This window comes from Hyla sarda, unplaced genomic scaffold (assembly GCF_029499605.1).
Source record: "Hyla sarda isolate aHylSar1 unplaced genomic scaffold, aHylSar1.hap1 scaffold_157, whole genome shotgun sequence".
Classification (NCBI taxonomy): Eukaryota; Metazoa; Chordata; class Amphibia; order Anura; family Hylidae; genus Hyla; species Hyla sarda.
Window position 1 is genome coordinate 69,898 of NW_026608206.1, and position 14,988 is coordinate 84,885.

Sequence of the window (14,988 nt, forward strand, 5' to 3'; positions counted from 1 at the left end):
AACCGTGAAAGGGGCGGGCCCAACAAGGTCCCCTTCATGGGCACTATCACTGCTTGCTGTCAGGGAGGCTGCCAGACAATTTTCCATGCACACTCTGGGCTGGGGGGCAGTCAACCACCAGTACACACAGCAGAACCTAAACCCATACCATTATTGCTAAGCAGCAAGACAGGGGCCCATTGCACTCCCACGGGGCCTTTTTAAATGCAATCCATAACCCGGATTTGCCAGGAACCCTTCTTACTCCTCCTACTTGCATGTGACACTGGGCTTAGGATCTGCATAGGAAACACACACACAAGCACACACCTACCTTTGTTGCCTGCAGATGCCTCCTTGGCTGTCCCCAAACGGTATCAAACCAACACCCACGGGAAGCTGTAAGCATAGAGGACATGCCTGCACCCCATTGGACTTACCTGTGTGGGTTAAACCCGGGTTATTTGACAACCTATGGCGGTGATGGTTCTGCTCAGGCAGAGCAGTGCTGATGCTCCTCATAAAGCTGTCGCTGCTGTGAAGGTTCTAGGTGACATCACAAATCCCTATGGTTACATACACAACAAAGCTGGGTTGTTGTTGTTTACACTCTGCAAGGCCTGTGGAAGTGAGTGACATCATAGCACTGTAGTTCTGAGGGTTCTAGATGGATGCAACAATCTCCTGTTGCTTCTATGAAGGCCATAATAGACGACATCACCAAACAGCTCCATAGTCACATACACAGCAAAGGAGAGATGTTGTTTACACCTAGTGATGTCAGTGGTATTGAGTGACATCACAGCACAGTGCTAAGGCTCCTGGGCCTGGACACAGCAGCGGCTGCAATATCTCAACGGAGAATACGTTTATATATATGTGTGTGTGTGCGCGTATATATATATATATATATATATATATATATATATATATATATATTTCTCCGCCGAAATCACTTTTAAACCCATTTCCACCTTTTTTTCCCTTCTCTTCCTCTTACTTTTTTTTCACGTTTTTTTACGTTTTTCTCCTTTTCGCCTCTTTTCTGGGCGTATTATTCTTCTTTTTCTTCTTTTTTTTCGTCTAATGCATACCCCATCAGTGCAGCAATGCTTATTCAATACCGCCAGCAGATGGAGACACTGGGGGATAATTTTCTAAGGATTTATACTGATTTTTCCTGTCTGAATTTGTCGCACAGAAAGTTGCAGGCCAAATATGTGTGACATTTCTGCGACTTTAGCTTCTAGAGCATTTTTACAACATTATACATAGGTGCTGAATACATAAAAAGCGACTGTTCAGCGACAGACAAGTCGCATCGGCTGAAAGTAGGCCAGAATGTCAGTCCATGTTGGAGCAGGTTTAGATACAGTCTAAAGTATAGATCTCAAAGTCTGTGCACAGAATTTAGCAAGGGCCTCGCACCTTCTGATGCATCAGGTAGGTGCACAATAGCATAGCCTAACCCTCTGTACTTTGGTCTATATTGATGCGGGACATAGACAGCCAGCTGATGACCAATCCATTAGTGCAATGGATGGCTGGAAGCATTTGTCTTTGCCTTTGCAATACCACAGAAGCAATGCATGGTCAATGTACAGCAATGACACACCTGTGTGAACAGCCAGGAGACCCCCCCCCATGTTATGTTACATAGTTACATAGTTAGTACGGTCGAAAAAAGACATATGTCCATCAAGTTCAACCAGGGAATTAAGGGGTAGGGGTGTGGCGCGATATTGGGGAAGGGATGAGATTTTATATTTCTTCATAAGCATTAATCTTATTTTGTCAATTAGGAACATTCAGCACCCACCCGCTATCAAGGCAGCTGCCTATCATGTCATGCCCTACCTGCACAGGTGTGCTGGCTACTCAAATGATCCAATTAAGGAGGCCATTTAGTCAGCAGCAGCAGAAGTCCTGTGCCTGGACGCTCCAACAGCGGCCAGACACAAGCAGAAGCAGCAGAAGCAGCAGCAGCAGCACCACCTTTTGTTTTTTGGCTGCAGCAGCAGCAAGGCCCACAGGGCTGGCTAGCTGGCTAGCCAGCAAGCAGGTAGCAATGAAAGTAGGAATCTTTCTTTTTAACCCTGTAAGGGGGTGGTGCACTGTACCCGAAGATACTGCCATATCGGGTCAATGCATAGGGCGACGGAAGCAAGCTTCGAAATCGGCCCCCGTTCTCAAAAATCCATTTAATATATGGTCCCCAGATAGGGGACGTATCAGATATTAAACTGATAAGAACAGATACTACACTTGATCTTAGCCAAAAGGCCGAGAAGCGATAACCGTGAAAGGGGCGGGCCCAACAAGGTCCCCTTCATGGGCACTATCACTGCTTGCTGTCAGGGAGGCTGCCAGACAATTTTCCATGCACACTCTGGGCTGGGGGGCAGTCAACCACCAGTACACACAGCAGAACCTAAACCCATACCATTATTGCTAAGCAGCAAGACAGGGGCCCATTGCACTCCCACGGGGCCTTTTTAAATGCAATCCATAACCCGGATTTGCCAGGAACCCTTCTTACTCCTCCTACTTGCATGTGACACTGGGCTTAGGATCTGCATAGGAAACACACACACAAGCACACACCTACCTTTGTTGCCTGCAGATGCCTCCTTGGCTGTCCCCAAACGGTATCAAACCAACACCCACGGGAAGCTGTAAGCATAGAGGACATGCCTGCACCCCATTGGACTTACCTGTGTGGGTTAAACCCGGGTTATTTGACAACCTATGGCGGTGATGGTTCTGCTCAGGCAGAGCAGTGCTGATGCTCCTCATAAAGCTGTCGCTGCTGTGAAGGTTCTAGGTGACATCACAAATCCCTATGGTTACATACACAACAAAGCTGGGTTGTTGTTGTTTACACTCTGCAAGGCCTGTGGAAGTGAGTGACATCATAGCACTGTAGTTCTGAGGGTTCTAGATGGATGCAACAATCTCCTGTTGCTTCTATGAAGGCCATAATAGACGACATCACCAAACAGCTCCATAGTCACATACACAGCAAAGGAGAGATGTTGTTTACACCTAGTGATGTCAGTGGTATTGAGTGACATCACAGCACAGTGCTAAGGCTCCTGGGCCTGGACACAGCAGCGGCTGCAATATCTCAACGGAGAATACGTTTATATATATGTGTGTGTGTGCGCGTATATATATATATATATATATATATATATATATATATATATATATATTTCTCCGCCGAAATCACTTTTAAACCCATTTCCACCTTTTTTTCCCTTCTCTTCCTCTTACTTTTTTTTCACGTTTTTTTACGTTTTTCTCCTTTTCGCCTCTTTTCTGGGCGTATTATTCTTCTTTTTCTTCTTTTTTTTCGTCTAATGCATACCCCATCAGTGCAGCAATGCTTATTCAATACCGCCAGCAGATGGAGACACTGGGGGATAATTTTCTAAGGATTTATACTGATTTTTCCTGTCTGAATTTGTCGCACAGAAAGTTGCAGGCCAAATATGTGTGACATTTCTGCGACTTTAGCTTCTAGAGCATTTTTACAACATTATACATAGGTGCTGAATACATAAAAAGCGACTGTTCAGCGACAGACAAGTCGCATCGGCTGAAAGTAGGCCAGAATGTCAGTCCATGTTGGAGCAGGTTTAGATACAGTCTAAAGTATAGATCTCAAAGTCTGTGCACAGAATTTAGCAAGGGCCTCGCACCTTCTGATGCATCAGGTAGGTGCACAATAGCATAGCCTAACCCTCTGTACTTTGGTCTATATTGATGCGGGACATAGACAGCCAGCTGATGACCAATCCATTAGTGCAATGGATGGCTGGAAGCATTTGTCTTTGCCTTTGCAATACCACAGAAGCAATGCATGGTCAATGTACAGCAATGACACACCTGTGTGAACAGCCAGGAGACCCCCCCCCCCATGTTATGTTACATAGTTACATAGTTAGTACGGTCGAAAAAAGACATATGTCCATCAAGTTCAACCAGGGAATTAAGGGGTAGGGGTGTGGCGCGATATTGGGGAAGGGATGAGATTTTATATTTCTTCATAAGCATTAATCTTATTTTGTCAATTAGGAACATTCAGCACCCACCCGCTATCAAGGCAGCTGCCTATCATGTCATGCCCTACCTGCACAGGTGTGCTGGCTACTCAAATGATCCAATTAAGGAGGCCATTTAGTCAGCAGCAGCAGAAGTCCTGTGCCTGGACGCTCCAACAGCGGCCAGACACAAGCAGAAGCAGCAGAAGCAGCAGCAGCAGCACCACCTTTTGTTTTTTGGCTGCAGCAGCAGCAAGGCCCACAGGGCTGGCTAGCTGGCTAGCCAGCAAGCAGGTAGCAATGAAAGTAGGAATCTTTCTTTTTAACCCTGTAAGGGGGTGGTGCACTGTACCCGAAGATACTGCCATATCGGGTCAATGCATAGGGCGACGGAAGCAAGCTTCGAAATCGGCCCCCGTTCTCAAAAATCCATTTAATATATGGTCCCCAGATAGGGGACGTATCAGATATTAAACTGATAAGAACAGATACTACACTTGATCTTAGCCAAAAGGCCGAGAAGCGATAACCGTGAAAGGGGCGGGCCCAACAAGGTCCCCTTCATGGGCACTATCACTGCTTGCTGTCAGGGAGGCTGCCAGACAATTTTCCATGCACACTCTGGGCTGGGGGGCAGTCAACCACCAGTACACACAGCAGAACCTAAACCCATACCATTATTGCTAAGCAGCAAGACAGGGGCCCATTGCACTCCCACGGGGCCTTTTTAAATGCAATCCATAACCCGGATTTGCCAGGAACCCTTCTTACTCCTCCTACTTGCATGTGACACTGGGCTTAGGATCTGCATAGGAAACACACACACAAGCACACACCTACCTTTGTTGCCTGCAGATGCCTCCTTGGCTGTCCCCAAACGGTATCAAACCAACACCCACGGGAAGCTGTAAGCATAGAGGACATGCCTGCACCCCATTGGACTTACCTGTGTGGGTTAAACCCGGGTTATTTGACAACCTATGGCGGTGATGGTTCTGCTCAGGCAGAGCAGTGCTGATGCTCCTCATAAAGCTGTCGCTGCTGTGAAGGTTCTAGGTGACATCACAAATCCCTATGGTTACATACACAACAAAGCTGGGTTGTTGTTGTTTACACTCTGCAAGGCCTGTGGAAGTGAGTGACATCATAGCACTGTAGTTCTGAGGGTTCTAGATGGATGCAACAATCTCCTGTTGCTTCTATGAAGGCCATAATAGACGACATCACCAAACAGCTCCATAGTCACATACACAGCAAAGGAGAGATGTTGTTTACACCTAGTGATGTCAGTGGTATTGAGTGACATCACAGCACAGTGCTAAGGCTCCTGGGCCTGGACACAGCAGCGGCTGCAATATCTCAACGGAGAATACGTTTATATATATGTGTGTGTGTGCGCGTATATATATATATATATATATATATATATATATATATATATATATTTCTCCGCCGAAATCACTTTTAAACCCATTTCCACCTTTTTTTCCCTTCTCTTCCTCTTACTTTTTTTTCACGTTTTTTTACGTTTTTCTCCTTTTCGCCTCTTTTCTGGGCGTATTATTCTTCTTTTTCTTCTTTTTTTTCGTCTAATGCATACCCCATCAGTGCAGCAATGCTTATTCAATACCGCCAGCAGATGGAGACACTGGGGGATAATTTTCTAAGGATTTATACTGATTTTTCCTGTCTGAATTTGTCGCACAGAAAGTTGCAGGCCAAATATGTGTGACATTTCTGCGACTTTAGCTTCTAGAGCATTTTTACAACATTATACATAGGTGCTGAATACATAAAAAGCGACTGTTCAGCGACAGACAAGTCGCATCGGCTGAAAGTAGGCCAGAATGTCAGTCCATGTTGGAGCAGGTTTAGATACAGTCTAAAGTATAGATCTCAAAGTCTGTGCACAGAATTTAGCAAGGGCCTCGCACCTTCTGATGCATCAGGTAGGTGCACAATAGCATAGCCTAACCCTCTGTACTTTGGTCTATATTGATGCGGGACATAGACAGCCAGCTGATGACCAATCCATTAGTGCAATGGATGGCTGGAAGCATTTGTCTTTGCCTTTGCAATACCACAGAAGCAATGCATGGTCAATGTACAGCAATGACACACCTGTGTGAACAGCCAGGAGACCCCCCCCCCATGTTATGTTACATAGTTACATAGTTAGTACGGTCGAAAAAAGACATATGTCCATCAAGTTCAACCAGGGAATTAAGGGGTAGGGGTGTGGCGCGATATTGGGGAAGGGATGAGATTTTATATTTCTTCATAAGCATTAATCTTATTTTGTCAATTAGGAACATTCAGCACCCACCCGCTATCAAGGCAGCTGCCTATCATGTCATGCCCTACCTGCACAGGTGTGCTGGCTACTCAAATGATCCAATTAAGGAGGCCATTTAGTCAGCAGCAGCAGAAGTCCTGTGCCTGGACGCTCCAACAGCGGCCAGACACAAGCAGAAGCAGCAGAAGCAGCAGCAGCAGCACCACCTTTTGTTTTTTGGCTGCAGCAGCAGCAAGGCCCACAGGGCTGGCTAGCTGGCTAGCCAGCAAGCAGGTAGCAATGAAAGTAGGAATCTTTCTTTTTAACCCTGTAAGGGGGTGGTGCACTGTACCCGAAGATACTGCCATATCGGGTCAATGCATAGGGCGACGGAAGCAAGCTTCGAAATCGGCCCCCGTTCTCAAAAATCCATTTAATATATGGTCCCCAGATAGGGGACGTATCAGATATTAAACTGATAAGAACAGATACTACACTTGATCTTAGCCAAAAGGCCGAGAAGCGATAACCGTGAAAGGGGCGGGCCCAACAAGGTCCCCTTCATGGGCACTATCACTGCTTGCTGTCAGGGAGGCTGCCAGACAATTTTCCATGCACACTCTGGGCTGGGGGGCAGTCAACCACCAGTACACACAGCAGAACCTAAACCCATACCATTATTGCTAAGCAGCAAGACAGGGGCCCATTGCACTCCCACGGGGCCTTTTTAAATGCAATCCATAACCCGGATTTGCCAGGAACCCTTCTTACTCCTCCTACTTGCATGTGACACTGGGCTTAGGATCTGCATAGGAAACACACACACAAGCACACACCTACCTTTGTTGCCTGCAGATGCCTCCTTGGCTGTCCCCAAACGGTATCAAACCAACACCCACGGGAAGCTGTAAGCATAGAGGACATGCCTGCACCCCATTGGACTTACCTGTGTGGGTTAAACCCGGGTTATTTGACAACCTATGGCGGTGATGGTTCTGCTCAGGCAGAGCAGTGCTGATGCTCCTCATAAAGCTGTCGCTGCTGTGAAGGTTCTAGGTGACATCACAAATCCCTATGGTTACATACACAACAAAGCTGGGTTGTTGTTGTTTACACTCTGCAAGGCCTGTGGAAGTGAGTGACATCATAGCACTGTAGTTCTGAGGGTTCTAGATGGATGCAACAATCTCCTGTTGCTTCTATGAAGGCCATAATAGACGACATCACCAAACAGCTCCATAGTCACATACACAGCAAAGGAGAGATGTTGTTTACACCTAGTGATGTCAGTGGTATTGAGTGACATCACAGCACAGTGCTAAGGCTCCTGGGCCTGGACACAGCAGCGGCTGCAATATCTCAACGGAGAATACGTTTATATATATGTGTGTGTGTGCGCGTATATATATATATATATATATATATATATATATATATATATATATTTCTCCGCCGAAATCACTTTTAAACCCATTTCCACCTTTTTTTCCCTTCTCTTCCTCTTACTTTTTTTTCACGTTTTTTTTACGTTTTTCTCCTTTTCGCCTCTTTTCTGGGCGTATTATTCTTCTTTTTCTTCTTTTTTTTCGTCTAATGCATACCCCATCAGTGCAGCAATGCTTATTCAATACCGCCAGCAGATGGAGACACTGGGGGATAATTTTCTAAGGATTTATACTGATTTTTCCTGTCTGAATTTGTCGCACAGAAAGTTGCAGGCCAAATATGTGTGACATTTCTGCGACTTTAGCTTCTAGAGCATTTTTACAACATTATACATAGGTGCTGAATACATAAAAAGCGACTGTTCAGCGACAGACAAGTCGCATCGGCTGAAAGTAGGCCAGAATGTCAGTCCATGTTGGAGCAGGTTTAGATACAGTCTAAAGTATAGATCTCAAAGTCTGTGCACAGAATTTAGCAAGGGCCTCGCACCTTCTGATGCATCAGGTAGGTGCACAATAGCATAGCCTAACCCTCTGTACTTTGGTCTATATTGATGCGGGACATAGACAGCCAGCTGATGACCAATCCATTAGTGCAATGGATGGCTGGAAGCATTTGTCTTTGCCTTTGCAATACCACAGAAGCAATGCATGGTCAATGTACAGCAATGACACACCTGTGTGAACAGCCAGGAGACCCCCCCCCCCATGTTATGTTACATAGTTACATAGTTAGTACGGTCGAAAAAAGACATATGTCCATCAAGTTCAACCAGGGAATTAAGGGGTAGGGGTGTGGCGCGATATTGGGGAAGGGATGAGATTTTATATTTCTTCATAAGCATTAATCTTATTTTGTCAATTAGGAACATTCAGCACCCACCCGCTATCAAGGCAGCTGCCTATCATGTCATGCCCTACCTGCACAGGTGTGCTGGCTACTCAAATGATCCAATTAAGGAGGCCATTTAGTCAGCAGCAGCAGAAGTCCTGTGCCTGGACGCTCCAACAGCGGCCAGACACAAGCAGAAGCAGCAGAAGCAGCAGCAGCAGCACCACCTTTTGTTTTTTGGCTGCAGCAGCAGCAAGGCCCACAGGGCTGGCTAGCTGGCTAGCCAGCAAGCAGGTAGCAATGAAAGTAGGAATCTTTCTTTTTAACCCTGTAAGGGGGTGGTGCACTGTACCCGAAGATACTGCCATATCGGGTCAATGCATAGGGCGACGGAAGCAAGCTTCGAAATCGGCCCCCGTTCTCAAAAATCCATTTAATATATGGTCCCCAGATAGGGGACGTATCAGATATTAAACTGATAAGAACAGATACTACACTTGATCTTAGCCAAAAGGCCGAGAAGCGATAACCGTGAAAGGGGCGGGCCCAACAAGGTCCCCTTCATGGGCACTATCACTGCTTGCTGTCAGGGAGGCTGCCAGACAATTTTCCATGCACACTCTGGGCTGGGGGGCAGTCAACCACCAGTACACACAGCAGAACCTAAACCCATACCATTATTGCTAAGCAGCAAGACAGGGGCCCATTGCACTCCCACGGGGCCTTTTTAAATGCAATCCATAACCCGGATTTGCCAGGAACCCTTCTTACTCCTCCTACTTGCATGTGACACTGGGCTTAGGATCTGCATAGGAAACACACACACAAGCACACACCTACCTTTGTTGCCTGCAGATGCCTCCTTGGCTGTCCCCAAACGGTATCAAACCAACACCCACGGGAAGCTGTAAGCATAGAGGACATGCCTGCACCCCATTGGACTTACCTGTGTGGGTTAAACCCGGGTTATTTGACAACCTATGGCGGTGATGGTTCTGCTCAGGCAGAGCAGTGCTGATGCTCCTCATAAAGCTGTCGCTGCTGTGAAGGTTCTAGGTGACATCACAAATCCCTATGGTTACATACACAACAAAGCTGGGTTGTTGTTGTTTACACTCTGCAAGGCCTGTGGAAGTGAGTGACATCATAGCACTGTAGTTCTGAGGGTTCTAGATGGATGCAACAATCTCCTGTTGCTTCTATGAAGGCCATAATAGACGACATCACCAAACAGCTCCATAGTCACATACACAGCAAAGGAGAGATGTTGTTTACACCTAGTGATGTCAGTGGTATTGAGTGACATCACAGCACAGTGCTAAGGCTCCTGGGCCTGGACACAGCAGCGGCTGCAATATCTCAACGGAGAATACGTTTATATATATGTGTGTGTGTGCGCGTATATATATATATATATATATATATATATATATATATATATATATATATATATCTCCGCCGAAATCACTTTTAAACCCATTTCCACCTTTTTTTCCCTTCTCTTCCTCTTACTTTTTTTTCACGTTTTTTTACGTTTTTCTCCTTTTCGCCTCTTTTCTGGGCGTATTATTCTTCTTTTTCTTCTTTTTTTTCGTCTAATGCATACCCCATCAGTGCAGCAATGCTTATTCAATACCGCCAGCAGATGGAGACACTGGGGGATAATTTTCTAAGGATTTATACTGATTTTTCCTGTCTGAATTTGTCGCACAGAAAGTTGCAGGCCAAATATGTGTGACATTTCTGCGACTTTAGCTTCTAGAGCATTTTTACAACATTATACATAGGTGCTGAATACATAAAAAGCGACTGTTCAGCGACAGACAAGTCGCATCGGCTGAAAGTAGGCCAGAATGTCAGTCCATGTTGGAGCAGGTTTAGATACAGTCTAAAGTATAGATCTCAAAGTCTGTGCACAGAATTTAGCAAGGGCCTCGCACCTTCTGATGCATCAGGTAGGTGCACAATAGCATAGCCTAACCCTCTGTACTTTGGTCTATATTGATGCGGGACATAGACAGCCAGCTGATGACCAATCCATTAGTGCAATGGATGGCTGGAAGCATTTGTCTTTGCCTTTGCAATACCACAGAAGCAATGCATGGTCAATGTACAGCAATGACACACCTGTGTGAACAGCCAGGAGACCCCCCCCCCCCATGTTATGTTACATAGTTACATAGTTAGTACGGTCGAAAAAAGACATATGTCCATCAAGTTCAACCAGGGAATTAAGGGGTAGGGGTGTGGCGCGATATTGGGGAAGGGATGAGATTTTATATTTCTTCATAAGCATTAATCTTATTTTGTCAATTAGGAACATTCAGCACCCACCCGCTATCAAGGCAGCTGCCTATCATGTCATGCCCTACCTGCACAGGTGTGCTGGCTACTCAAATGATCCAATTAAGGAGGCCATTTAGTCAGCAGCAGCAGAAGTCCTGTGCCTGGACGCTCCAACAGCGGCCAGACACAAGCAGAAGCAGCAGAAGCAGCAGCAGCAGCACCACCTTTTGTTTTTTGGCTGCAGCAGCAGCAAGGCCCACAGGGCTGGCTAGCTGGCTAGCCAGCAAGCAGGTAGCAATGAAAGTAGGAATCTTTCTTTTTAACCCTGTAAGGGGGTGGTGCACTGTACCCGAAGATACTGCCATATCGGGTCAATGCATAGGGCGACGGAAGCAAGCTTCGAAATCGGCCCCCGTTCTCAAAAATCCATTTAATATATGGTCCCCAGATAGGGGACGTATCAGATATTAAACTGATAAGAACAGATACTACACTTGATCTTAGCCAAAAGGCCGAGAAGCGATAACCGTGAAAGGGGCGGGCCCAACAAGGTCCCCTTCATGGGCACTATCACTGCTTGCTGTCAGGGAGGCTGCCAGACAATTTTCCATGCACACTCTGGGCTGGGGGGCAGTCAACCACCAGTACACACAGCAGAACCTAAACCCATACCATTATTGCTAAGCAGCAAGACAGGGGCCCATTGCACTCCCACGGGGCCTTTTTAAATGCAATCCATAACCCGGATTTGCCAGGAACCCTTCTTACTCCTCCTACTTGCATGTGACACTGGGCTTAGGATCTGCATAGGAAACACACACACAAGCACACACCTACCTTTGTTGCCTGCAGATGCCTCCTTGGCTGTCCCCAAACGGTATCAAACCAACACCCACGGGAAGCTGTAAGCATAGAGGACATGCCTGCACCCCATTGGACTTACCTGTGTGGGTTAAACCCGGGTTATTTGACAACCTATGGCGGTGATGGTTCTGCTCAGGCAGAGCAGTGCTGATGCTCCTCATAAAGCTGTCGCTGCTGTGAAGGTTCTAGGTGACATCACAAATCCCTATGGTTACATACACAACAAAGCTGGGTTGTTGTTGTTTACACTCTGCAAGGCCTGTGGAAGTGAGTGACATCATAGCACTGTAGTTCTGAGGGTTCTAGATGGATGCAACAATCTCCTGTTGCTTCTATGAAGGCCATAATAGACGACATCACCAAACAGCTCCATAGTCACATACACAGCAAAGGAGAGATGTTGTTTACACCTAGTGATGTCAGTGGTATTGAGTGACATCACAGCACAGTGCTAAGGCTCCTGGGCCTGGACACAGCAGCGGCTGCAATATCTCAACGGAGAATACGTTTATATATATGTGTGTGTGTGCGCGTATATATATATATATATATATATATATATATATATATATATATATATATATATTCTCCGCCGAAATCACTTTTAAACCCATTTCCACCTTTTTTTCCCTTCTCTTCCTCTTACTTTTTTTTCACGTTTTTTTACGTTTTTCTCCTTTTCGCCTCTTTTCTGGGCATATTATTCTTCTTTTTCTTCTTTTTTTTCGTCTAATGCATACCCCATCAGTGCAGCAATGCTTATTCAATACCGCCAGCAGATGGAGACACTGGGGGATAATTTTCTAAGGATTTATACTGATTTTTCCTGTCTGAATTTGTCGCACAGAAAGTTGCAGGCCAAATATGTGTGACATTTCTGCGACTTTAGCTTCTAGAGCATTTTTACAACATTATACATAGGTGCTGAATACATAAAAAGCGACTGTTCAGCGACAGACAAGTCGCATCGGCTGAAAGTAGGCCAGAATGTCAGTCCATGTTGGAGCAGGTTTAGATACAGTCTAAAGTATAGATCTCAAAGTCTGTGCACAGAATTTAGCAAGGGCCTCGCACCTTCTGATGCATCAGGTAGGTGCACAATAGCATAGCCTAACCCTCTGTACTTTGGTCTATATTGATGCGGGACATAGACAGCCAGCTGATGACCAATCCATTAGTGCAATGGATGGCTGGAAGCATTTGTCTTTGCCTTTGCAATACCACAGAAGCAATGCATGGTCAATGTACAGCAATGACACACCTGTGTGAACAGCCAGGAGACCCCCCCCCCCCCCCCCCCCCCATGTTATGTTACATAGTTACATAGTTAGTACGGTCGAAAAAAGACATATGTCCATCAAGTTCAACCAGGGAATTAAGGGGTAGGGGTGTGGCGCGATATTGGGGAAGGGATGAGATTTTATATTTCTTCATAAGCATTAATCTTATTTTGTCAATTAGGAACATTCAGCACCCACCCGCTATCAAGGCAGCTGCCTATCATGTCATGCCCTACCTGCACAGGTGTGCTGGCTACTCAAATGATCCAATTAAGGAGGCCATTTAGTCAGCAGCAGCAGAAGTCCTGTGCCTGGACGCTCCAACAGCGGCCAGACACAAGCAGAAGCAGCAGAAGCAGCAGCAGCAGCACCACCTTTTGTTTTTTGGCTGCAGCAGCAGCAAGGCCCACAGGGCTGGCTAGCTGGCTAGCCAGCAAGCAGGTAGCAATGAAAGTAGGAATCTTTCTTTTTAACCCTGTAAGGGGGTGGTGCACTGTACCCGAAGATACTGCCATATCGGGTCAATGCATAGGGCGACGGAAGCAAGCTTCGAAATCGGCCCCCGTTCTCAAAAATCCATTTAATATATGGTCCCCAGATAGGGGACGTATCAGATATTAAACTGATAAGAACAGATACTACACTTGATCTTAGCCAAAAGGCCGAGAAGCGATAACCGTGAAAGGGGCGGGCCCAACAAGGTCCCCTTCATGGGCACTATCACTGCTTGCTGTCAGGCAGGCTGCCAGACAATTTTCCATGCACACTCTGGGCTGGGGGGCAGTCAACCACCAGTACACACAGCAGAACCTAAACCCATACCATTATTGCTAAGCAGCAAGACAGGGGCCCATTGCACTCCCACGGGGCCTTTTTAAATGCAATCCATAACCCGGATTTGCCAGGAACCCTTCTTACTCCTCCTACTTGCATGTGACACTGGGCTTAGGATCTGCATAGGAAACACACACACAAGCACACACCTACCTTTGTTGCCTGCAGATGCCTCCTTGGCTGTCCCCAAACGGTATCAAACCAACACCCACGGGAAGCTGTAAGCATAGAGGACATGCCTGCACCCCATTGGACTTACCTGTGTGGGTTAAACCCGGGTTATTTGACAACCTATGGCGGTGATGGTTCTGCTCAGGCAGAGCAGTGCTGATGCTCCTCATAAAGCTGTCGCTGCTGTGAAGGTTCTAGGTGACATCACAAATCCCTATGGTTACATACACAACAAAGCTGGGTTGTTGTTGTTTACACTCTGCAAGGCCTGTGGAAGTGAGTGACATCATAGCACTGTAGTTCTGAGGGTTCTAGATGGATGCAACAATCTCCTGTTGCTTCTATGAAGGCCATAATAGACGACATCACCAAACAGCTCCATAGTCACATACACAGCAAAGGAGAGATGTTGTTTACACCTAGTGATGTCAGTGGTATTGAGTGACATCACAGCACAGTGCTAAGGCTCCTGGGCCTGGACACAGCAGCGGCTGCAATATCTCAACGGAGAATACGTTTATATATATGTGTGTGTGTGCGCGTATATATATATATATATATATATATATATATATATATATATATATTTCTCCGCCGAAATCACTTTTAAACCCATTTCCACCTTTTTTTCCCTTCTCTTCCTCTTACTTTTTTTTCACGTTTTTTTACGTTTTTCTCCTTTTCGCCTCTTTTCTGGGCGTATTATTCTTCTTTTTCTTCTTTTTTTTCGTCTAATGCATACCCCATCAGTGCAGCAATGCTTATTCAATACCGCCAGCAGATGGAGACACTGGGGGATAATTTTCTAAGGATTTATACTGATTTTTCCTGTCTGAATTTGTCGCACAGAAAGTTGCAGGCCAAATATGTGTGACATTTCTGCGACTTTAGCTTCTAGAGCATTTTTACAACATTATACATAGGTGCTGAATACATAAAAAGCGACTGTTCAGCGACAGACAAGTCGCATCGGCTG

At 45.9% G+C, this 14,988-nt stretch overlaps 6 non-coding genes across 6 annotated transcripts; all 6 read right to left on the reverse strand.

The window, feature by feature from the left end:
- Positions 1-2,083: 2,083 nt before the first annotated feature.
- LOC130310460 (U2 spliceosomal RNA) lies at positions 2,084-2,274 on the reverse strand. The gene has a single exon (XR_008858972.1). It is a non-coding gene; the product is annotated as a U2 spliceosomal RNA (small nuclear RNA).
- Positions 2,275-4,361: 2,087 nt separating this feature from the next.
- LOC130310462 (U2 spliceosomal RNA) lies at positions 4,362-4,552 on the reverse strand. The gene has a single exon (XR_008858974.1). It is a non-coding gene; the product is annotated as a U2 spliceosomal RNA (small nuclear RNA).
- Positions 4,553-6,636: 2,084 nt separating this feature from the next.
- LOC130310463 (U2 spliceosomal RNA) lies at positions 6,637-6,827 on the reverse strand. Its single transcript, XR_008858975.1, has one exon. It is a non-coding gene; the product is annotated as a U2 spliceosomal RNA (small nuclear RNA).
- Positions 6,828-8,913: 2,086 nt separating this feature from the next.
- LOC130310464 (U2 spliceosomal RNA) lies at positions 8,914-9,104 on the reverse strand. The gene has a single exon (XR_008858976.1). It is a non-coding gene; the product is annotated as a U2 spliceosomal RNA (small nuclear RNA).
- Positions 9,105-11,196: 2,092 nt separating this feature from the next.
- On the reverse strand, positions 11,197-11,387 carry LOC130310465 (U2 spliceosomal RNA). The gene has a single exon (XR_008858977.1). It is a non-coding gene; the product is annotated as a U2 spliceosomal RNA (small nuclear RNA).
- Positions 11,388-13,490: 2,103 nt separating this feature from the next.
- LOC130310466 (U2 spliceosomal RNA) lies at positions 13,491-13,681 on the reverse strand. Its single transcript, XR_008858978.1, has one exon. It is a non-coding gene; the product is annotated as a U2 spliceosomal RNA (small nuclear RNA).
- Positions 13,682-14,988: the final 1,307 nt, after the last annotated feature.